Genomic DNA, 25,848 nt, shown 5'->3' with positions numbered 1-25,848 from the left:
TTATATGCCTCTTCATGGAATTACTTAGTACCACCTAAAAAATATTCTGCCATCCTACCCCCACCCCAAAATAATGCAAAAAAAAAAAAAAAAAAAACCTGAATTAGATTAATCTTTTAAATTAAAAAATTCAAGGGAAAGAGAGGCATTTTACTACAGGGATGCAATTAACAAAATACAGAACGAGGAAACCCTGCAAGACAAATAAAAAGGAAAATATAATAAAGAGGTAAAGCATAAGCTGTACGTAGCAACCAAATGTAATGTATGGACTTTGTTGTCAATCTGTAAAAGCTCAAACTAAAAGGATATATGGTGATATTAAGAAATTACTGTCATCACCTCACACCCATTATTAGAGTGCTCACTACCCCAAAATGAAACAAACCAACCCTCACAACAGCCAAAAACTCTCACAGAAAATAACAGGTACTGGCAAGAATGTAGAGAAATCAGAACCCTGTGCATTAGTGTTGGGAATGTAAAATGGTGCAGCCACTTTGGAAAAGCGTATGGAGCTTCCTCAAAAAATTAAAACTAGAATTATCATATGACCCAGCAATCTCACTTCTAGATATTTATCCAAAAGAATTGAAAGCAGGATCTTAAAGAGATATTTGCACTTTCATGTTCACTGCAGCATTTGTCACCACAGCCAAAGTTGGAAGTAACCCAAATGTTCATTGATAGAGGAATAAAGAAAATGATATATATGTACAAAAATTCCACCTTTTAAAAAGCAGAAAATCCTGTCATAAGATACAACACAGACAAACCTAGAGAACATTACTCTAAGTTAAATAAGCCAGTCACAAAAGACAAATACAGTATAATTCCACTTATATAAGATACTTAAAGACGTCAAACTCATGAAAACAAAATGTAAAGTGATTGTTGACAGCGGCTAAGGAGAGGAAGAAATAGGAGATTTTGTTCAAAGAGTAAAGAGTTTTGCAAGATAAAAAGTTTTTAGAGATGTGTTGTACAACAATGTGAATATAGTTAACACTACACTTAAGTGTACTAACTGTACACTTAAAAATGGTTAACATGGTAAATTTTACATTATGTGTTTTTTACTATAATTTTTTAAAGTATATTTAAATGCCTTTTCAAATAAAAAAATTACTGTCAATTTTTAAAGTGGGATAATGGTACTGTAGTATATACTTTTAAAAAGCCCACATCGGGCTTCCCTGGTGGCGCAGTGGTTGAGAGTCCGCCTGCTGATGCGGGGGACGCGGGTTCGTGCCCCGGTCTGGGAAGGTCCCACATGCCGCGGAGCGGCTGGGCCTATGAGCCATGGCCGCTGAGCCTGTGCGTCCGGAGCCTGTGCGTCCGGAGCCTGTGCTCCGCGACGGGAGAGGCCACAACAGTGAGAGGCCCGCGTACCGCCAAAAAAAAAAAAAAAAAAAAAAAAAAGCCCACATCTTCCATCGATACCTACTGAAATATTTATTAATGTAATCATGTGACATATGTACTGGCTCCAAAATAAATGGGGGTGGGGGTGGGGAAGAAAGAGGCATAACAACATGGGAGCAAAGCGGTTACAGGAAGCAAAGCTGGTGATGCTGCAGCTGGGTGAGAGTTCATCATGCCATTCTCTCTAGTGTACATCTAAAATTTTTCACACTGAATAATAATATATACCTACTGGTCACTGGGTTCTAGTAATGCAATAAGATAATTACAGAAAGTAGCATGAAACATTTATACTGAAAAGTAGCTGTAAATCATGGTGACTTAAGGTGCTATGAGAGTTAAAATAACTTGCACTTAGGCAAATGAAGAGTGAGGCAAAAAAAAGAATATTCATGGTTCTTATATGAAAAACAAAGTTGAAGTGGGTGTGGGGGGGTGGCAGAGGTGACTTTTCACAAAGCATTCCTTTATGGCATTTCCAGAGAAAAACACGTGAGATAGTACACAGCACAGATTTAACCCCGAACACTACTACATTGCTCAGGCTCATGGGAAAACCACCATTTTGAACCCAGTATCTATAAACTTACTAGCACAAATTACAAATGTGTAGAAATGGCTTTGATGTCCACAGCTAGACTATAAGCAAATTTGTGTAATCTTGACCTTCTTCATCTTTCACTCTAACACGTATACAGAATTAACACTAACATAAACATTTGTGATGGCAAATGTGTGTGAGATAATCTGATTTAAAATACAGTCTACAAGCTGCTCCTGAAACAAAACAAAACGACATGCAGGCTATGTGAGTGGCATATTACAAAGTCACCTGAGGACAGGCACTTAGAAGAGAGAGCCAGTGGCATGGCACGTGGCTCTCAGACACCCAACAGGCCTGTGCAACTCACTTCTCAGGGGAAACGTACCACAAATAGCTAAGACTCCAACAACCAAGAAAAATGCACAGGTTTCAAACGTGAACTTCAAAAAAGCCAGATACTCAAAATGCCTAAGATGAGCTGCTTACGTGAGGAAGTGTAGTGCTCCAGAAGAAACAAAAGATTTAATGATGGTTAATGGTCACCCAGGTACCACAAAGAACCCAGCAAGTATTTTCATATATTAATGAAGAACCGTGTCATCCTTCGTGCTAGGTAAAGCCAGAACAAAAATCCTTATTTTCCCCAACATTCCCCATTAACTACTGGGGGGAAGGAGGAAGGGAGAAGAAAAGGAGGCTGGAGAGGGGGAGAGGTCGTTTTCTTTTCAGCAGGAAGAATTCAGAAGATAGTTTAGGCAGAGGAAATCTTATTGAAATACTGACAAGTTCATCTTTAAAATGAATCATTTCCTAGGAATATTTTCACAGATAACTTTCCCATCTCACTCACTCATCCTGGTTCTAGTTAATTTTTACTACTTTTTATTTTAGACTGATGTATCTATAATTTCCCACCAAATTCTATAAACCTTAGCTTCTATAGCTCCCTGATTTAATATTTAAAATAAAAATTTAAGTAAAAATAATTAAAATTTTTGATAATGCACTATAGAAAACACTGTTGTTAAGCAATTAATTCTTTAAAAAAACAAAAAAAATAAAAGCTCATTCTCCTGCTATTTATTGATGCCCCAAATACAGGGCCATACCATTTATATAAGGAATTACTTTTTGTAAGGTAAAAAACCATTCTGAATTCTAATGAACAGTGATGAGATCACTTAGCCTATAGCTAGAATAAACATTAGAAATTTAGTCCAATTCTATCACCAAATTTTACAAAAGTACTTGCCAAAAGTCATCCAAGACATATGCAGCAGAGAGCAACTCCCAATTCCCACAGAGTCCAGTGGTCTTGCTGCTCTATAACATAGTGGACATTTTCATTCCACAGAGAAAGGATTCTAAATGACCTTGTTAAATAAATAAGAATGGTTCTCCTGAAAATTATCCACTAACTAAAGACAGGTAGTATTTTAGCCATTTAACTGCCCATTAACTATAAATATTAGGAGAAATCCAATATGATTATTTTAGTAAGATGATGGACAAAAACACAAGAGCCATTACTGCCACTCTAAGTTAAGTTTAATGAGAAAATTTTATTCACAAAATATAGTCCACATGTTAAAATATAAGATCTTAACTGTACAGTAACACTTTTCATTCTGATAGCCATAGCCAAGATAATAGAAATCTTCAAATTAGAGGTTTTGCCTTTTTAAAAAAAACACCAAATAATCAAACATTATTTTAAGTACCTTAAAAATTACGTTTTTTTAAAACATTTCTTCAGTTTGAGAACACATGTATTTTGTCAAACTGTGAAAAACTTTCAAAATTCTTAACAGATTCTTAAAAATAAGAGAATAATAAAAACAGAAATTAAAACAAGCTCTGACAAAAAGAGTAGTTGGAATTCTTACCATTGGCAGTGCATTGATGTGGGGATGTACAACTGAATGTCTGGTACTGCCAATCACAAATTGCTGTTGCTGATGCTAAGAAAAAGGAAAGTAAAATATTCAGTGTGTCTTAAAACAAATCCAGTTTAAAAGATTTCCCATACCAAATTTTACATGTATGAAATACTATTTATGTCTTTAAGGTCCCAACCAGTGAGTATCTTTCTCCTCCTAAGCAACTGCTGTCATAAACAGCAGCAAGTTTTGAGCGTGTAGTACGTGAGGCACTGAATCTTTACAACATTCCTAAAAGGTTGACACAATGAACAGAATGAGACTCAAAAGAGATGAATTTGCATAAAGGAGGCACTCACCCCCATTCAACTCAACTCATACAAATACTACTGCAATAGGGCCCAGTATAGCAGGTTCATAATCTATCATCAGGAGCTGTAAAGAATGGTATAAACTTATATGCTATATATTGTTTAATACAATAAAGAGAAATACCTAATTGGTTTTGAAACAATTTCAATCAAAACTTATTAAACCTTATCTCTTCAGAATTTATATTCTACGGAGTTTACCCAGTCTTCTCAATTGCTGAGTCACAGCACATTATTTTCCAAGAATCTTTTTTGCAAATATACAAGTGGTTTTTCACAACGCTGTCAGAGTGGCGACTCGGAACACTGACCAGGGCAACTCCCACCGTGTGCAAGCGTAGAGTGCATTTTTCTGCAGGAGTACAAGCTGATGCCAAACAAAGAAATGCAAGAGCTTTTCTTCGTACACCAAAAAGGTGAATTAAGTCAGTAACACTAAAAAGATAACTAAGCAAATACACTGAATAAATACAGAAAGAATTTAATCCCTTGAAATTTGCTCCTCTCTGATTTTATCTTTAATTGACTAGAACCCTCATTTGTGCTCATTACCAACTCCAAGGCCACACTAAATAACTTCAGTGCTGCTATGTAACTTTCAGACAGTTGAGCTGTAGGAATTAAATAATAGGAATTAAAATAATTCCTATTTTAATTCCTAGGAATTAAAATAATACTTATTAAACACACCACACACTTATAACTGGAATTATAGACAGCTATATCAACATACGATATTCCACCAGCCTTTTGGGGTTCAAGACAGGTAAGTGAGCACCAAGGCTTTCTGGCACAAAACATTTATGAGCTAGTTGGTATTTTCTAGCACCTACTGAGGAAATGTCCTATAGACATCATGATTGAGCTCAAATAAAAACTAGATTACTGTCAGGCTCTGTCTAACTCAGGGTCATTTATTATGAACATCCATTATTTTACTATAAACTCTTCATGAATTTTTGAGCTCTAAGCTATGTAGTTTGGCATACATTCATTCTAATTATTTATAAATAATTAACATATGCTACTGAATTTTATACATTTTAAAACACACAAAACCGAAGTAAAAAATAAAGATAAATTATTTGCATATTTACGGTGATACAATCTTGTTTATAACATTCTAGGTCCTAAACTTTTAAATGTCTTCTTAATCATGATGATTTTATATCATCATTAACTACTATCTCAAGCCACAATTTAGTCTCAGAGTAAGTCTCATCAGTACTAATAGTGAACGTATGCCTGTCTGTCAAATATCTTTCTTGAGAATCTCCAATTTTTTCAGCCATCTTCTAAAATAATTATATCATGGCAGATGAAAAGCTTATTCTAATAGTTTAAGTAACAGCTCTACCATTTTCTTGTTTCCTATTCTTATTCATGTTTCTTATATTCAGTTTCTTTGCAGGAATGTTTATATTATTAGTCTGTTTTGTGGGGTTTGGTTAAAACTGGATAATATAATCCACAAATCTGTATCATCAAACACAAGCAAACATACATTAATAAGCTCAAATGCATGGCAAATTCCCAGAAACAGAATGAATGAATGGGAGTGCCACTGTTGCCCTACGGAACCCCCAACTCTTTTGAATACCGTTATGTACCACATGTTATACATGACTCTCTGACATCACAGCCAAATGAGAGTACAAATTAACTGTAATATTAAATACTAATTATATTTAATTTTTAAAATCTCAAATGAACTGCGCACTGTACCTCAATGGATATTTGTTTTCACTACTATTGTTGTGTGTACACACACAACATACACAAACTTACACACATGTACCTTAGGGAAATATTAAATCAGATCATTCCAGTTGCTAGTCTTTCTTTTACCTCCTCTCCCTGGTTCTCTCCTCTTACTTTTTTGTGGTGAGTTCTTCTCTCATCACTCTCACAGAGGTCTCTAATCTCAGTTTTCTCTAAACGTATTTTCTCTTCCCTTCTTTTCCTCATTCATTCATTCACTCATTCAGCGTTTCCTATTAAGACTACAGCTCCTTATGGGAAAAGGCCACAAAGGTGATTTAATAAATATTGAAGGGGTTAAATATCTGATTCTAGGATCTGAAGGGTGAATAAATCTGTGGAAAATGGTGTATCAACAGGTCTGCCCATTTGCACATACAATAAAATCTGAAAAACTGAGAATTTTTTTTCCCCCCAGCCACACCATGTGGCTTGCAGATCTTAGTTCCCCAACCAAGGATAGAAGCCATGCCCCCTGCAGTGGAAACGCGGAGTCCTAACCACTGGACCGCCAGGGAATTCCCAGGAAACTTTAAAAAACGTATGCAGGGCTGTATTTTGGTTTCTGTATTAATGTTTTCCTAGTCGACCCATTTACCTATGCCCTGGCCATTGTGCAGTACATTTCTAAAGCATACATCACAATTCTTCAGCTTTATAAAATGAGTATCTGAATTTTAAAAAATAAAATTATATATTCTACAAAGGAATTATAAAAATCTAAGGTGATTTAAGATAATCCAATAGAATATATATTAAAGCTATTTGTACTAAAGTGATTCAAACTGTCCAAAAACCAAAACCATGTGTATCCTTAACAACTGCCTTTATAATCTCACTTGCTCAACCACCTGTACTCTCACTGCAGCATATCACCCTCTCTGTTCTCTGCACTCTTAGGTTGCCATGACACTGCTCATTCCTCTGCCAGAAATGTCCTTCTACTGTGGCTCTGCCCACAAATCCAGTCCACCTCCTCTTTCAAGGTTCAGCCCAAATCAGCTTCCTCCCTTGATTACTTACCCACCGAGAGAGAAAGACCAGTCTCTCTTAACCACAGCTCTGAAATGCCTTATTCTCTCACCATGCTTCCCCTATCAGACCTCCCCAAGCCAGGGGCTAATCTGCTCATCTTGCTGTCCCACCACAGAAGAACAGTGCCCTGAGCATACACAGTTCTTGAGATAACATTTATTGATAAAATGATACAGTATCTAAATGTGTGGGAATAGGTACACACATATTCGAGAATAAAACACAGTAGATACTGAATTACAACACAAATAAATCACAATGATAAGGAGGAACTCAACAGTGAATCTTGTTTTGTTTTTTTAAAATACTTAGGAGAGCCTGGCTATACAAATAATTTTAATATCACTTCCAGAAAGTGGCCAATAAAGGTTGATCTTTTGCCATTAAAAAAAAAAAACTCTATGATTAGTCACATTATAAAATGTGTACAGCGAACAACTACTTGGTGTACTACATAAACTAAACCTATGTGCTTTACTTCTTGTGATGAAATAAATGTTTGTAGGCTTTGGTTCTGTCTCCAAACAAAACGCTTTGCTTTTAGAATCTCAGAACATTTTATCTAAACTAAATGAAGTATTAATCTTTCAGTAAAGAAACTGACACTGCTATCTCAGCAGACATCATCCTAAATCTACCACCTATACATAATTAGGATTTTTTTAAGATGCAAAAATCCTATAAAACAGCACAACAGTATATTTTGACTGATCTTCAAACATACTACCCTGCAGTCTCCAAAGGCAAATTTACTTGATTTACAGATCTCTTTTAAAAGCTAATGGATTGGACTGGAAGAATCAATATTGTGAAAATGACTATACTATCCAAAGCAATCTACAGATTCAATGCAATCCCTATCAAAGTACCAATGGCATTTTTTTACAGACTTAGAACAAAAAATCTTAAAATTTGTATGGAGACACAAAAGACCCCAAATAGCCAAAACAATCCTAAGGGGAAAAAAGCAGAGCTGGAGGAATCAGATGCCCTGACTTCAGACTACACTACAAAGCTACAGTAATCAAGACAATATGGTACTCACACAAAAACAGAAATATAGATCAATGGAAAAGACAGAAAGCCCAGAGATAATCCCATGCACCTATGGTCAACTAATCTATGACAAAGGAGGCAATGATATACAATGGAGAAAAGACAGTCTCTTCAATAAGTGGTGCTGGGAAAACTGGACAGCTACATGTAAAAGAATGAAATTAGAACACTCCCTCACACGATGCACAAAAATAAACTCAAAATGGATTAAAGATCGAAACGTAAGACCTGACACTATAAAACTCTTAGAGGAAAACACAGGAAGAACACTCTTTGACGTAAATCACAGCAAGATCTTTCTTGACCCACCTCCTAGAGTAATGGAAATAAAAACAAAAATAAACAAATGGGACCTAATGAAACTTCAAAACTTTTGCACAGCAAAGGAAACTATAAACAAGATGAAAAGACAACCCTCAGAATGGGAGAAAATGTTTGCAAACAAATCAATGGACAAAGAATTAATCTCCAAAATATATAAACAGCTCATGCAGCTCAATATTAAAAAAACAAACAACCCAATCAAAAAATGGGCAGAAGGGGGCTTCCCTGGTGGCGCAGTGGTTGAGAGTCTGCCTGCCGATGCAGGAGATGCGGGTTCGTGCCCCGGTCCGGGAGGATCCCACATGCCGCAGAGCGGCTGGGCCCGTGGGCCGTGGCTGCTGGGCCTGCGCGTCCAGAGCCTGTGTTCTGCAACAGGAGAGGCCGCAGTACCGAGAGGCCCGCGTACCGCCAAAAAAAAAAAAAAAAAAAAAGGGCAGAAGACCTAAACAGACGTTTCTCCAAAGAAGACATACAGATAGCCAAGAGGCACATGAAAAGATACTCAACATCACAAATTATTAGAGGAATGCAAATCAAAACTACAATGAGGTAGCACCTCACACCAGTTAGAATGGGTGTCATCAGAAAATCTACAAACAGCAAATGCTGGAGAGGGTGTGGAAGAAAGGGAACTCTCTTGCACTGTTGGTGGGAATGTAAATTGATACAGCCACTATGGAGAACAGTACGGAGGTTCCTTAAAAAATTAAAAATAGCACCCTCGGACCCATCAATCCTACTACTGGGCATATACCCAGAGAAAACCATAATTCAAAAAGACACATGCACCCCAATGTTCAACGCAGCACTATTCACAATAGCCAGGTCATGGAAGCAACCTAAATGTCCATCGACAGACGAATGGATAAAGAAGATGTGATACATATATACAGTGGAATATTACTCAGCCATAAAAAGGAACTAAATTGGGTCATCTGTAGAGACGTGGATGGACCTAGAGACTGTCATACAGAGTGAATTAAGTCACAAAGAGAAAAACAAATATTGTATATTAACACATGTATGTGGAATCTAGAAAAATGGTATAGACAAACCAGTTTGCAAGGCAGAAATAGACACACAGATGTAGAGAACAAACGTATGGACACCAAGGGGGGAAAGCGGGTGGTGGCTGGTGTTGGTGGGATGAATTGGGAGATTGGGATTGACGGGTATACATTAATATGTATAAAATAGATACCTAATAAGAACCTGCTGTATAAAAAAATAAAATAAAATGCCAGAGGAAAAAAAAAGCTAATGGATTATGAGCCCCTTCCCTAGACAAAAGTACAAACAAAAAAATATTTGCTTAAAATTTATAGTAGACATATAATCTAATCTAGAACCTAGTGGTCAGTAACAAAGTCAAGAGTGTGTACCTGGTATCCCTAAGGAACAGAAGTTACAAATGAATTTTTTAAATTTGGAGAATTGGGGGAAATCATCTCAAGAATTAAGAGAAAAACATAACAATGCTATCATAATTAACCTGCTTAGAAAGGTTTTTGTTAAGTGAACTTCTGGGCAAAAGAAAAGTCACTGATAAAGTTCAAATTAAATTGCTTAGCACAAGATTCAAAGCACAATAAATAAATGGTGATTACCTCCAACTGGAACTCTTTTATAAGGAATATATTTGTAAATCAAAGTTTCAAATGAATCTTCTCAATTCCACTGATCCATTTCACACAGAATGACTTTGTTAGTTGCCTTCTACAACATGGCAATCTCAAGTAACATACTACACATTCATCAAAGCTCTAAAGCATTATATCCCGCACTCTCCTCACCCTATTCTCATTTCCCACGGAATCATATACACAGATAATATTCTGGGCAGCCAAAAGATGAGGTGAGTGAAAAGGGGGAAGGAGCTAGGACAGAGGGTTATCTTAAGAAAACTGACCCTGAGATCAGGCTCAGAGGCAGAACAGTCAGGTCAAACACAACTCTGCCATCACTGACTCTGATTTTCACTTCGCTTTGTTATTTAAGTGGTTTAGAGAAAACGAATTTAAAAGTTGTATATTATGATCCCAAATTTTCTAAAACTAAAAAATACACAAGACCACAAACCCACACAAAGAAAAATTTAAACATGCACTGGTGTCTAGTCATCCAATTATTACTTCAGTTGAGTTAGTTTCACTGGTAGTATCACATGTGGTTGAATTTTATATTAACTTTATACCAAAAAAACACTATTGTGCAGAAAAAGACAAAAAAACTATCAAGGACCCCAAAATTTGCCTGTCAGGAAGTAAGCAATGCAATTAAAAACAATAAACTCTCTCATACAAAGCCACAGAGATTTTTAAATTAAAGGTTGGTTTGGGCAGTTTCAAGTGTTATTAAAAGTAAAATTTATTTTTAGGTACTAACATCCACCCATCAAAGGCTTCCAGTTCACTAACTTTCAATGGTAGAGAACTTGCATATGAGAAAAGGCTCAGACTCAAACTTAAGTTGTGATGCTAGAAAGGTGATATAAAAATGTATGAAATGGAATATTACTCAGCCATAAAAAGGAATGAAATTGGATCATTTGTAGAGATGTGAATGGACCCAGAGTCTGTCATACAGAGTGAAGTCAGAAAGAGAAAAACAAATATCGTATATTAACACATACATGTGGAATCTAGAAAAATGGTATAGATGAACCTATTAGCAGGGCAAGAATAGACACGCAGATGTAGAGAACAGACATGTTGACACAGTGGGGGAAGGGGAAGGTGGGACAAATTGGGAGATTAGGATTGACATATATACACTACCATGTGTAAAACAGATAGCTAGTGGGAACGTGCTGTACAGCACAGGGAGCTCAGCTAGGTACTCTGTGATGACCTAGATAGGTGAGGATGGTGGGGCGGGGGGGAGGTTCAAGAGGGAGGGGGTATACGTATACATATAGTTGATTCACTTTGTTGTACAGCAGAAACTAACACAACATTGTAAAGCAACTATACTCCAATTAAAAAAAATTTTTAGATGAATAAATATATTATCATTTACTTTTTTAAAAGGTGAGAACATCAACATTGTGTAACTGTAACTAATTTCTTCCCCCTCCCCCAAAAAAACTGTTACTAAATTAATGGTGCAACTTATAACTTAAGATGCCTTAGAAATATGACAGATCTGACATTGTTTTCTTCTTAAGGCAAAGCTGATAGGAACTAAATCTTTTTTTTTTTTTTTAAGTAGTTTGGGAGGAAGAAACAAGTAAAAGGTAAAAGGAGGCAATAGAAATAGCATAAGGATCTAAGAAATAAGGGGACTGAAAAAAAAACCTAAACTTTCCGTATTCCAAATTTGCCTAAGACCACACAGGTAGGTACCCTGGCACTTAACAAGTTAGAAGAAAAAATTGACATAATTCCAAATCTTATTAGATTATTTACTCTTCCCAAGGGTTGAATAATTGATTCAAGATACCAAAAAATTTGAATAGTTAATTAGGCTAAGACAACACAAAAATTCTGCTGAACAATCTATTCCCAGAAGAAACGAGAACAGCTTTGTCAGGGATGTTGGGTCTTTGATTAATTCTGTCCTACAGAAATACCTTTCCAGATTCTAACCTGTGACATAGTGGGTCCTTCACTTGTATTTAGTTGGTCTAAGGTAGAATCTGCACATCCGTTGAATTTAAAAGCTCCCACAGATGATTCCAGTGGGGTTGAGAACCACTGGACTACGTGGCAGGAAAGGGCAGGATGGGGAGTTTTAATAGTCAGAGTCTAATTATTAATCTATGGGGCTGTGGGTGGGAGGGGGAAAGCACAGAGGGATCACTTCTTTCAATAACACTAGCATTGCAGAGTGAGTCCTCTCATTCTCAGAACTAGAGTGGGAAACATACTACATTGAGTAAAAGTTTTATTAATTTGATTTTAAGATTAACAAAAGAAACAAAAGATAAATGATAAACTCAATCCTTCTCCCCAAAAATGAATTAGGAAAGGAAGGACAATAATAATGAGGACATCTCAAACAGAAAGAGAGCCAGACAGACCACAAAACAGGAATTATCCTTTAACAAGGCACAAAAGGAACATTGCTGATACCTACATTTAGATAAAGAGACACAGAAAGACCAAATGAGACTCAGCTTTGTGTCACAAAATGCTAAGTAGTAGATAGACATTACAGAAAGATATTTTTTCTGCTCACTCTAATGAAAAACTGTTCTACAAATCAATGGAAATTTTTAAGCAAAACCTGAATTATCACTCAGCAAGGAAGTTATTACAGTGCGATATGATACAGGGTTGTATGTGTGCCCTGTCCAATTCCTTCCAACTCATTCAAGTATGCTATCAGGGCCACCAATAACCTCTGCAGCACCTTTGTGCAAATTAGACACCAGCAGGACAAATTAGAAAAAAAGAGAAGGCATATTACAGTACAGAGAGTTTAGAGCCTGAACTGTGGAATCACACAGCTCTGAAATTATAGCTAGATGATCTAAGCCAAGGTACTCAACCTCTCAGTGCCTCAGTTTCCTCATCTGTAAAATAAACTGTTATGAGAATAGAAAAACTTAATATTTATAAAATGCTAAACAGTGCCTGGCACAGAATTCAAATCATTTAAAAATAATACATATAAGTAAAGAGGCCTTTCCTCTGAGAAGACACAGTCCCAATAACAGGGAAATGGCTTGGCTGACAGTGTGGCCTGAATGTCAGCACCCACTTGTCCCCTTGGCTGCGAACTTCCGTGCAGTACACCAATTGCCCATTCATATTCTGCTATGCTGTGTGCTATATGACTGTAGAGTCCAGCTTTGTCTTCTGTGAGCTGATATAAGAGCATTACTATATGCACACACAAAAAAGAGTAATGATAGATAAAAGTCTTAAATTACAACAGATTTGCAGTGTGCATGAACATGACAGTTATCTTAATCAGTGTGACCACACGGAGTGACAAAGAACACACACTGAAGCAGAGCCTCTTCAAAACGAAGTCTTCAACTTTCAGTTTTTAATAGAAAGGAATATGCTTCTTAACTTCTTTAAAAAATTAAGAACATGCCAGCAGATAATTACTGAAATGAAACTGTCATTCTGAAGTACTCTAGACACAAAAAGAAAAAATATATTTACATTAAATTAGATGTTAGGTTCAGAATTTTAAAATATTACGTTTCTATATCTACTCAGATTCAGAAGAGTCACTCTTCTGTGTCTTAAGAGTATTTCCTTACATATAGCTTAAGGTATAATCTAGACAGTACCAACAAATGTTTTGCCTTCAGTAAGTTAAAACAAATTGCTCATTTAACTACCATGTTTCTATCAGAATGGCAGTCAGAAATACACCCCTTTAAGAAATCAGGGCTGTCTTTTAACATAATTCATTCTGAGTATATTATAAAATAAATTACATATTCATAATTCTAAAATATGCCTAATTCCCATCTGATGTTGGTCTGCCAAACTGCTTTCAATTTCACCAAATTTAAAATGAAACAGTTAAACCAGCAAATACACTGTGTTGTCTGCCTGATCCACTCAGGACACACAAACACAGGAATAGGGACACACATATACACTTTTCACACTCACTCTCTCCAAGGGGGTCATGAAAAGACAGAAGACCACCTTTCTTAGGTAATTCAATTTATTTACTTCAATACAAAACACTACTCCTCTCTCTGCCCACCACCCAAATTACAATAAAGCACCAACGGAGACTATATGAATACTACAAAGGTTCCACCTGACTTTCCACTCACTGTCATGCAATGGTACAGAGGTTGACACTATGGCCAGAAAGTAAATATTTTTGGTTTTGCAGACCACACAAGTCTCTCATAACCACTCAACTCTGCTATTATAGTGCAAAGCAGTCACAGGCAATATAGAAATGAATGGGTATTTCTGTTTACACAAAAACTATTCAAAACACACATACAAAAAAAAGGGCTACAGGCAACACTTTTTGCCCCTGAAGTAATGCCCAAGACCATCCAAAATTCTACTGATCGAGGACAGAGCATAACACTTTTACGTTAAACAAAATTAAAAAAAAAAATTTTTTTAATCAAATAAAGTAAACAGACCAAGCAAAAATAAATTACTCAAGCATTCTCCACTAAAACTATGTAACCATTCTATGGGAAGGTCATTTTCCAATGCATTCAAACATATTATCTTATATGGCACTATACATAATAATGAAGTTCAATCAGAAAGGAAGAGTATTAAAACTCTAGTGATTTCTCTGCCATCTTCAGACTTAAAGGGCAGTGGAGGCAGAATGGAAAGAACGAAAGATTTCTACTCTTGCTGCTTAAAAACACAAGTCCTTCACGTCACACCCTTACAACCATGAGCAAGTCCTCAGCGTCCTCATCTGCAGAATGAGGCTATTCTACAAGACTACACTCTGCTGAGACTGTGTGAGCACTAGAGAGCTTCACAGCAAGTATGAACATATAGTTTGGGTTACTGTAAGAAAAAAACAACAACTATGATTTAAAAACAAGAGAGCACCAATCCTATTAAATCTCTGAAGATGTTTTCACACAAATAATACTAATAAATATCAGCTATTTATAACTGCTTGTAGAGTAAAAAAAAAAAAGGGTTAAGAATAGTACTGAAAGATTAAAAATTTAGGTTCTAAATAAAAAAACTTTATGACTTTTATGACTTACCATGAGATAAAAATAGCAATGGGAAATATTTAAAAAAAAACAACAACAACAAAGAAAGAGAACAATGAAGGCACAGAAATATCAAAGTGGTCCTGGAAATGAACTCTCTTGGCCAGAGCAAATGGAAGCAAGAAAAAATGTTGGCCATAAGTTTTGCCAATACTAGCTAATGTTCACCAGTTAGTGAGTAAGAAGAATTATTTTGCATATTTTTAATTAAGAGAAAATGATCTTGTATTTTACTTTTTTGACACGGTTAGTGATAACTGGACACCAAAAATCACTTCTATAATGTGAACTAAACTGTTACTGCAAAAGATGTTTTCACATTTTCTAACACTCCTAAATCATAATATAATTCACAGATAAATCTGGGAAAGAAACAAGTAAACTGTGCATTTATAATTATTTTTTAAAAATAATTAGTTCATAAAATTATCTATAGACAGAACTATATTTAAAACAAAATGTCAATTTTCTTATCTTCTCCCACTTCTCTAATACCAAAGCAACTAAAAATTCCGTCAACAGCAAAGGATCCACATGCTATAAATGAACTCTCTCCATTAGAGATGCATCAGTTACTCAAGAAAAGGCAAACTGAGGAGAAAGCCAGATTCTCCTTCAGAAGACCAGGATGCAATGTAATTTAAAACCCATGGTTATCTCTAAACCAAGTTAAACAGTAGGTTTTGGGTTTTTTTGTTGTTTTTTTTTAAGCTTACTCTAAGATGTATCGTGCAATAGACAACAGGACTGTGGAGAGAATGGAAAAGAGAGGGGGAGGGGAGAAAGAAGGGGAAGAAAAGTTTTATTAACATCTCTACCATATATTGTTGACATTAATATTAACATCTATACTAGATATCCAAAATATTAACAATGGAACAAAATTACTATAATACATCAGTAAATAAAGATCCTTGCCCTCACAAAGTTCAAATTCCAGCAGAATTTAAAATTGTTATGTAAAAGGTGATAAATGCTATGGAAAATGAAAAAGGGAATTCCCTGGTGGTCCAGAGGTTATGAATCTACGCTCCCACTGCAGGGGGCACAGGTTCCATCCCTGGTAGGGGAACTAAGATCCCACATGCCATGGCGCAGCAAAAAACAAATTTAAAAATATATAAAATAAATAATAAACAAAAAGCAAACAACAAAAAAACACAAAACACATTTTTTAAAAAATGAAAAAGTCCAAATAGGGTGGAGAGAATTAGGAGTTTTCTGGGGGAAGGAGGAGCTGGTGCCCACACTGCAGTAGCAGTAGGATGGTCAGAACTGGTTTGTATTTCAATCGAGAGGTGGCGAGATCCTCAGGAAGCTACTGTACGTTCTATGTTTTGTATTCAGGCAACCATGTATGAAGATGTGCCTTATCTTGATGCTGTCAGCTTAGTGCTGGAAACAGAACCTCCATATTCACAAAATAGGTCATTTATATTTCAATTACTCTAATTTTTTCTCTGAAATGTCTGTTCTTACCTACATCTACTATGTATTATGAAGCTATAATTCCTAGGATAGATATTAGGCATTATAAGTGACAGGTTTATTTAAATATTTAGCATTATAATATTACGGAGGCCATCATAAAAGTTATCAAATGCAAAAGATACGCTAAATAAGAGAACCTTCGTAACTGCTGCCCAGAGTCTGTTCAGGCAAATTATCTTTCACACAGGCATTCTTACAAAGTTAACATCAAAGAGCTTCAAACTTATTCAAGGCACAGGATACTGAAAACAGAAAAATGTCACTGAAACGGAATGCCTGGTCACTTAAGTCCTACTACAGTTCAGAAAGAAGACTCAATTTTTTAATATCCACCAAATGCTATACTGTGCCTAGTACTTTATACACTTACCTACCCATCATCACCTTAAAATACTTAACTAGGGAAAAAGAACTAAACACAACTGTGGATGTAAACCAAGGTGTCCTCAAATGCTTAAGGGTCTCTGGTTTTGTTCACCCTCCTCCCACTGTGTTCCATATTCTTTAGTAGAACAACAATAACTTCAACTGTAAAATCCTGGAAAAAATAAGAGTATCTCTATAACTTGTACCCACTACCATACCTAAAATGTAATTCTAGATTCCAGCGACAGGGATGGTAGTGCTGGTGAGATTTGTGGAGTGGCAACAAGATCTTACCTCTTCCTCGTAAGAAGGGAAATAAGCCAGAAATTGTTTATAAAGAATATTTTGAGGAAAATCAAAGAGGATGAAAATCTGTTGTCATTGTTCACGGCCTCTTGATCTCAAGTCAAGGCTAACCAATCAGATGAAAAGAACTACCCTGAGGAGCTGGCCACAGCTGTAACCTGTTCACTCAGCAGGCTGTAGGACAGGAAAGCCTATCAGGGTATCAGACAGCAGAACATGCAATCCAGGAGCTGCTGTCTTTGCACTTCTCCCTCCTACCACCACCACGTGACTGCTCAGGTAAAAGGGTGCACGAATTCATAGAGGGGTGTGGAAGCCACCCTGGCTTGGAAACCTTAAGCTCCACAGAGGAACCAATACCATCTTTTAAGAGTCTCATGGGTATAGCTTCCAGGGGACCCAACCCATCAAGGGACATGCTCAGTTAGAAGAATGTACCACGTCCTCCTACCAGGTATTCACTCCCACTCCAGATGCAACTCACAAGTCAGGGACCATTTTGCCATGCTCCACATTGGCTGGTAATATTGCTGACATTCCACCTTTATGTGTCACATGAAACACAGCTAAAAATTAAACCAAGGTCATTTATCCACAGAAAGACGAAGGTTCGGTGAATCCTTTCCTCACAACACACCTGGGTCCTTATCCCTACTCTGCCTCTAGGATGTCAGTGGTCTTGGGCCTGTAACTTAAAGCTTCTATGGGACTAATTCAGCTCCTATATAAGCAATGACTGGGTTGAACTGTGAAATCCTTTGATGTCTTTTAAAAAGTAAGAACTAGGCTCACAAAAAAAAACAGGCTCTCTGATTTCTCAAAAATAAAGGCAACACAGACATAAAACCAAACTGACTAAAAAATATCTTATAGGGAATTCCCTGGAGAACAAGTAGTTAGGACTCGGTGCTTTCACTACCACAGGCCAGGACAGGAAACTAAGATCCCATAAGCTTCATGGTGCAGCCAAAAAAAAATGAAAATGAAAATGAAAAGTATCTTATAAATAGCATAGAGCATTTATTTTTGATGATATGAAGGTTAAAGAAAGTAAAGCAGTCTAGTTTATTAAGAAATTGAGGCCCAGAGGTTCAATATTTCTTACCAGAAGTAACAAAATGAATACTGAACTCTGCACTGCTTATGCACTCAGTATCATTTAAATCTCATAACCAACTTGTACAGTAGGTATCACTATCTCTGTTTCAGAAACAAGCTAACTGGGGCTCAAAGAAGTTATTAGACCAAGATCGACACTAATAAGCGGAAGAATAAGGGACATCAGATGAGGGGTTAAACTCTTATCACTCTCCTCCTCTAGGTGTCCCGAGTCCACTTTCAAAACCTTTGTTTCCAAAAAGAGTTTTCTTACTCCAACCCGACAAATAATTTGTAATGAAAGTATCACTTTACTTAGGAGGAAAAGATCTATATCCAAATTCTTATTGCTGCAGATAGGATGGAGTCAAGTACAGTATGGACCTCAGGTACCCCCACCATGGGACAGTGTAAGTCCACCCACCAATAAATACAACTTTTTTGCCACCCACATCTACCCAGCTTCCAAATACTTTTGACCTAGAATATTTCATACAACTAACTAGTTCTTGAAATGCTATGTGTATTCAGAAGTTAAAAAACGGGTTGGGGAGGGCAGCCATCAAGGCAAGGGAAGAGGCTAGGGAGGCGTTTGCTTTCCTGAAAATAAACAACAGATGCAGCACTTCCTTCTGCTTTATTATTTAACAGAATGCCTCCTGAAGCAGCAGCCATTTTTCAATGGAGGCAATGAGCCTGATGAAATTCCTTCCACTAAGGACAATGGGATAAAAAAAATAGCAACTTCTTGCCTCTCTATTTTTTTAAAATTTGTTTAAAATAGTACTTTCAGTTACCTGAAGCCAACTGGACATCACTCTCTCCCTAGATGTCCCCAAAGCGTTTCAAACTTACTATATATAAACTTAATTCACCTCCCACCCCAAACTTGTTCCTCTTCTTATATTCTCTCCCTCTGTGTATGGCTCCATCCTCCAGTCACTCAAGCTAGAAATATGGCTCCTCCTCCTCCTTCATCTCCTACAGCTTAACCAATCAGCAAACACCATTACTTTCTATCTCTAGGGTGTTACTTCACAAATATGTTTTCAGTTCCTCAAACCTCCCACACCCTCATGACCCTGGATATGCTGTAACCTCTAGCTAAATTTTAGATCACCTACATCCCACCTAAGCTCTACCACCACTGTGGACACTTATTTTATATGCCTGTCTCCTTTCAATATACAATATGTTATCTTGAAAAATGCTTAGAACAAAGCATGGCAAATATGGTAAAATGTACCCCTCTCACAAAAGGGGGTTGGTGATTAAAATGAAGACCTTATCTGCACAGGTACCATAATCTATGACAATAACATCACTGTATTGTTTTTCACTCCCTCACAAAATCAATTTCAGGAAGAACGAAGACAAATGTTAGTCTAATGAACACCATATGTGAAATTCAGAATCCTGGAAATATAATTTTTGTTCAAAGGCTAAAAAATAAGAACTATGACCAATTATTTAACAACCACACTTAGCTCTAAAATACTGTATTACCCAAACACATGATCATAACTATCACATCTTAGCAAACCATTTTAAAACCATTTCAATGCAGTGCCACTCTGTTACAAATGCAGATGCAAATTTTAAAATATAATGGCTAGTCTTAAAAGGCATTTCCTAGTTTTGTTCTTTTTAGGGTTCACGGTTTGATTTTGAGTCCGTTGATCACTTTAGGCCAGATTAGAGGAACTGGGAAGGCAAAGGACAACTGCATAAAAAGAATTACCAACAGCTTAAAGTGAATGAATCGCTGACAAAGGTCTAAGGTTTGCTATTTTTCCCTTCGTTGTTCTACAGACAAAAACTGCACAGAATAGGCAGGGACTCCTTTCATCATCAGTTTCTAACCCCAAGATCCTGGAAAGAAAGACAAGGAAGGTAGACAAATTTGCTCTACTGGCATTCTAACATTGGAGGAAATAAAATCTGAAAGAATATGGATGTTCTTTACGTGTTTACTATAATGAAGCTGTCTAGGCATTTTCAAAACTTCTAGGTTTATCCGTGGCCACTATGAAATTATATCCCTATCTCATACCTATCATTTTTACTTCTTGCTTTCCCCTCTCAGAGTGATTTGAATATTTTATGTCCTTGCTCTCTTCTAACCACACCAAATACCCTACTCCTTCCCAGATGTATTTAATAACCCCATGCCAAGCCATTTCTTTACAATACACGATTATAAAAAACAAATGTCTAGTTCTTTACTATTATTCAACTACATTAGTGCATTCATTCAATAAATATTCACACTGTCTTCTATTTCCCAGCTTCACCCATTCTTCACCAAATTCTTGGATTTAAGGCAAAAGAAACTACCCACAGAACTAGAATAGAACTACAAAAATACTGTGACTCTACCACTTACTAAGTACGATACATTAGGCTGGTTATTCAACCTCTCTAAATCTGTCTTCTCATCTGTAAAACTACATAGGGGTGTTGTTATGAGAACTAAAAAAGAGAATGCGTATCAGGCATGTAACAGCACCTGAGATATAAAAAGCACTTAATTAATGACAGTACTGTTATTTTACTAGATTTTGTGTGTGATGAAACACACTGAGTTGTCCTTTAATGGAAGATATTTGCTGGAATAAACTATCAGTCAATACACTCAATCTAAATATGCAGAAAACTTCGTGCTTTCATGAATGCTATGCACAGGTTATTTTATAAAAACAAAAATGGAACTCTTTTTTTTTTTTTTTTTAAACAGACTGCTATTGGCATTCTGAAAATGGTGTATCACTTCTGGATTAAATATTGGATATAAAATGAGAGGAAAAAAAAGAGGATTATCAAACAAGGAAGCAGGGCTGGTCAAGATTTTGGCCCCTAAGAAATAATACCCATTTTTAATTAACATCACTATCAATTATCTACAGTGGGTATTGGATTAATCAAATGTCCACATTTTAAAGAAGTATCAGTCTAACATTTTTATTCCTGCTCCCTGGCTTCCAAACAGTAGCTAAGAAGCAATGAGGCTACTACCTAAAACAGCAACACTTAATTCCAGGGAATTGCAACTTTCAGAAAGTGATAGCAAATAATGGGTAAGTTTAATAAGGCTTCCATTAAGCCTTCTCCATAATTAAACAGTATTTTAAAATAGTACCTTTGGGCTTCCCTGGTGGCGCAGTGGTTGGGAGTCCGCCTGCCGATGCAGGGGACACGGGGTCGTGCCCCGGTCCGGGAAGATCCCACATGCCGCGGAGCGTCTGGGCCCGTGAGCCATGGCCGCTGAGCCTGCGCGTCCGGAGCCTGTGCTCCGCAACGGGAGAGGCCGCGACAGTGAGAGGCCCACGTACCGCACACACACAAAAAAATAGTACCTTTATTTTGGTTTTGAATGTCATACAGATTACTGAATATCTGTGTGAAGTCTAAAATTATTTTCTTTCTAGATATAACATCAATAGTAATTTACAAACATGAATAGGAAATAACTTGTAGTTTTCCATTCCAGGAAGTTCCCTACAGGCAGTGTAAGCTCTCAGTTTTTCTGATGTCTGCTACCCTGGCCAATTTAATGCGCTCTATAAATTCCATTAATATGCATCTTCTCTAGTATAGTAATAATGATTTTAACAGTATGATTCACTCTAACTTCGAATGCCACTAGTAAGAGACTAATTTTCTGAATTGAAAGAAGTCAGCAAATCCCACCTGGAGCTTTAATAAATTCTGCTTGATTTCTGTGTCAATGATTGGGAGAAATATAGAGCAAAACTGGCTATTTCGTTCAAAGGACAGAAAGCAGTACTGAAGAGCAGAATGGGTTCGCTAGTATAAGATGAATGTCAACCAAGAACCACTGAACATTATGACCCCATCAATTTGCTTTTTTAGACCATGCAAGGTAGGAAACAAAGTCTACTTTACTATATAGCAGAAATAAACAAAACATTGTAATCAACTATACTTCAATAAAATAAATTTTAAAATAATAAGTCATCTAGGACCAATGGCCTTTTATACATCTCTTAAAGGTATATAAATTTTGACTTTTTTTTTTCATTTCCTCACTTCCTTTATCCATTGTTCTTGGTCAGAAATTCAGGACATGATGAATACTCAGGCCATGAATACCGTTCAGCCACATTCTAAGAAACTTTTTCCATTCCAAGCCAATATAAAACATCTATTCTTTCAAAATCACTTATCTCTTCAAACTCTCAATGTCCTTCAACATTTATTCAGAGCCTATTTAAGCACCATGGACTTTACATTGTAAAGGGTTAAAGAACAGGCTAGTTATAACCATACTACACATGCAAAAGTCAACTTCTAGAACTGCTTCAAACTCCCAAGTCCCCAAGGAATTCTGTGCATAAAGAATGACTTGGCAGACACTGCATCTCCCTGAAGTCCAATTACATCCAGATATGTATTCCTAGACTGACGTTAAGTATACAAGGAGAACACAGAGAAACACCAGACTTTCGTTCAAAGTATATCTAGAATGACCTTACAGCTCATTTGATCCATTTGATACTGTGAAATAATAGAAAAAAAATACATACATATATCTGCTCTCAGTTCCTGGCACAGAACTCCTAAAATCCTTGTAATTTCCTAATGATAAGAGCACTGGGAATATCTTTCGTTCTAATATTTGATGTTAGATCTTGATTTCTGACAGAGGTCCTAAATTCCTGGGAATTTGCTGGGTGATAGGAATGTCTTTTGTTCTAATGAGGAGAAAGTGAGCTCCCAGATAACTTCAGGATGGGGCTGGTCACGAAAAAGGCCAAGCCATGATTAGAAGCTTGGAACTTTCCACTCCACCCTGTCATCCTCCAGCAAGGGGAGAGAGACTGGTGACTGAGTTAAGGACTGACCATGCCTGCATGATGAAGCCTCCATAAAATCCTCAAAAGGATGGGATTCAGAGAGCTACTGGACTGCTGAATGCATGAAGGTACTAGGAAGGTGGTGCACCTGTAGAGGGCATGGAAGCTCTTCACCTCTTCCCCCATACCTTGCCCTATGCATCTCTTCCATCTGGATGTTCATCTGTATCCTCTGTCAAATCCTTTTATAATACACCGGTAAACGTCAATGAGTGGTTTCCTAAGTTCTATGAGCCATTCTAGCAAATTATCAAACCCAGGAAGGGGGTCATGGGAACTCCAATTTATAGCCAGTTCATCAGAAGCAACAACCTAGGACTTGTGTCTGGCGTCTGAAATGGGGGCAGTCTGTGGGACTGACCCCTTAACTTGTGAGATGATGCTAAGTCCAGGTACACAGTGTCAGAACTGAAATGAATTGTAGGACACTCAGCTGGTTTTGCAGAGAACTGGTGTGGAAAAAACTACCACACGTTTGGTCATCAGCAGTGTCAGAAGTATTGTGTGTGTGAGGAAAGAAAACCTCAGTAATGTTTTTCCTCGACAGTTCCCAATATTTCTCCTGCCTGATAAATCTCTTATTATTGTACATTCTCATGTTCTCTTTATGTCAATCTACAACAACTTTCTCTCCCCAAGGCATTATTCAAAGAACACATTTCACTACGACGTTATCAAGGACATTTCATTTAAAAGTTGAAGACAATAAATTGCATATAAAGCTCACAGATCAAGAAAGACAAAAATAAATGTATAGGGGTTTCCCTGGTGGCGCAGTGGTTGAGAGGCCGCCTGCCGACGCAGGGGACGCGGGTTCCTGCCCCGGTCCAGGAAGATTCCACATGCTGCGGAGCGGCTGGTCCCGTGAGCCATGGCCGCTGAGCCTGCGCGTCCGGAGCCTGTGCTCCGCAACGGGAGAGGCCACAACAGCGAGAGGACCGCGTACCGCAAAAAATATGAATGAATGAATAATGGCAACCACCAAAAGAACCAAAACAAAAGTTCTTAACATCGTTGTCTCCTGAGGATAGCGCTAGTAAAGAAGTCCTCTCCCCCTTTTATTTTTTATTTTATTACATGCATTCATTACTTCCACGGTATTTTTTTTTTTAAAAAGCACTGAAATTTCTGATTTTCTAGGTCATCCAAAGACAGGAAATAAAACTTCCTTTATGCAAATAACAAACATTAACTACTCTTGCCTTTTGCACACCCCGATCACTGGTAATTTGGTAATTTAACGAGATTTAATATAATTTTTAGGTAGAAAATCTTTAGTATGGAGTTTTACCAAATATGTTTTAAATTTTAGATGATCATTAGTATAATATAAACTTTTAAATTGCTGGCTTTATTCTATTAAAGGATGTTAAGTGTCCTTTCCAATTAAGACTAAAAACCTGGTCAACATATTTTTATCCAAAGGCATAACGGGATTCCTAGACGAAATTAAAATGTGACCTGTCATATTCCCCTTTCACTGACCAAAGCAAAGCCCATAAACAAAGGGGGAACAAGAAAGGGAGTAAGTAGAAAGACTTTAGGGAAACTTTAAAAGAATCCTTTTGTGAATTCTCATTTTTTGGGCTTAATGCATAATTATTATTAGGATTAATTACACATTATGCGGTGAAATACCATATTTCTTCATTCATTTGATTACTATGTATTGAGTGCCTACTATATGCCAGGCATCATTTCAAATGATAAGTACAGAGCAGTAAAGAAAACTCCCTGCAGTTTATATTCTAGCAGAAGAGAACATACACACAAAATGAGTACACTATAATATACGGGGACTGGGATCCACACGTCCACACTGCTGTATTTAAAACAGATAACCAACAAGGACCTACTGTATAACACAGGGAGCGCTGCTCAATGTTATGTGGCAGCCTGGATGGGAGGGGAGTTTGCGGGAGAATGGATACATGTATACGTATGGACGAAAACTTTTGCTGTGCACCTGAAACTATCACAACATTGTTAATCGGCTATACTTCCAAAACCATTCATTGTTCCTGCAAGATCAACAGAAGCTCCAAAATCAACTGATATGCAGAAACACTCCAAAAACTCCTTAAGCCTATATTTCAGTGTCACGCATTTTCTTCAAGGTCATTTTATTTGCAGTGCTGTCGTTGCCCTTTCCTTCCACTAAATCTTGGTATCTCTAACACCTAATTTCTGGAAGAAGAGAGTTGAGGTATCCTCCTCTCCAACAAAAAGCCCTTAGGCTCCCTCATCAAACTATCCACAAACCATCATTCCAAAATGCTGCATAAAGTGAATCTAGTTATATTGCAATACGTGTCTCACCAAACTTTATTCAAATAACTGAGAGGGCCATTTTCCTACTCCACAACTCTAAATGCTATACCTAATCATAAAGATCCCACTTACAGAGCCTAGAATTGAACCTTAGTTTCTCATTACTGTCCAACATGCATCCCTTCTTAACCTGTGATAGAGTAGGTTTAATTTCAATGGTGCCTTCTTTAATTTAGTATGCTTATTCTAATGGCTTTCCCTTTCCTTCTCATTTTATCCAGAGCCTAACCATTTTTTGAGACTAAGCTCAATTCCTTCCTGCTAAAAATCTTTCTTTAATACTCCAACCTACCAGTGATGT

At 37.0% G+C, this 25,848-nt stretch overlaps 1 protein-coding gene across 5 annotated transcripts in view; it reads right to left on the bottom strand.

Annotated features, from left to right (window-relative positions):
- The window catches only part of TBL1XR1 (TBL1X/Y related 1), a 187,805-nt gene that overhangs the window by 87,351 nt on the left and 74,606 nt on the right, over positions 1 to 25,848 (bottom strand). For all 5 annotated transcript variants that reach the window (XM_030863264.3, XM_030863250.3, XM_060298402.2 and 2 more), the window contains exon 2: positions 3,856 to 3,930. The gene's annotated coding sequence lies outside the window, so the exon portion shown is untranslated. The remainder of the gene's footprint in view (positions 1 to 3,855; positions 3,931 to 25,848) is intronic.

The sequence above is a fragment of the Globicephala melas genome, chromosome 4, assembly GCF_963455315.2.
Source record: "Globicephala melas chromosome 4, mGloMel1.2, whole genome shotgun sequence".
Classification (NCBI taxonomy): Eukaryota; Metazoa; Chordata; class Mammalia; order Artiodactyla; family Delphinidae; genus Globicephala; species Globicephala melas.
The sequence above is the reverse complement of the archived record's forward strand: the minus strand, read 5'-3'. Positions and strand labels throughout refer to the sequence as shown.